Genomic DNA, 286 nt, shown 5'->3' with positions numbered 1-286 from the left:
TCGCCGGCCCCGCCCCCCGACCCCGCGGCGAGAGCGTGTTCTGCGCGAGGCCAATCGGCGAGGACTGGCTGCTCCTTCCTCGCTCGTGGTCGGGCGCGCGGGCGAGGACGAGCGGCATCACATTACAGATACGTTTTCATACGTGAGGCAGTAGCTGAGCTCACGGTCTGCATTTGTGTCAGCGCAAAAGACAATGCATGGGCAGGATATTTACCTACAGAGACGTGGCTGAGGACAGCAGTGGGCAGCAGCAGCAAATGTGGTGACAAGAGCAGCAGTGATGGGG

The 286-nt window shown here is 61.5% G+C and overlaps 1 protein-coding gene across 1 annotated transcript in view; it reads right to left on the bottom strand.

Moving 5' to 3' along the window:
• LOC119589140 (calcitonin receptor-like protein 1) overlaps positions 1 to 286 on the bottom strand; it is a 102,570-nt gene extending 102,284 nt beyond the window's left edge. The window contains exon 1 of the mRNA XM_037937717.1: positions 215 to 286. The gene's annotated coding sequence lies outside the window, so the exon portion shown is untranslated. The remainder of the gene's footprint in view (positions 1 to 214) is intronic.

This window comes from Penaeus monodon, chromosome 25 (assembly GCF_015228065.2).
Source record: "Penaeus monodon isolate SGIC_2016 chromosome 25, NSTDA_Pmon_1, whole genome shotgun sequence".
NCBI lineage: Eukaryota > Metazoa > Arthropoda > Malacostraca > Decapoda > Penaeidae > Penaeus > Penaeus monodon.
The sequence above is the reverse complement of the archived record's forward strand: the minus strand, read 5'-3'. Positions and strand labels throughout refer to the sequence as shown.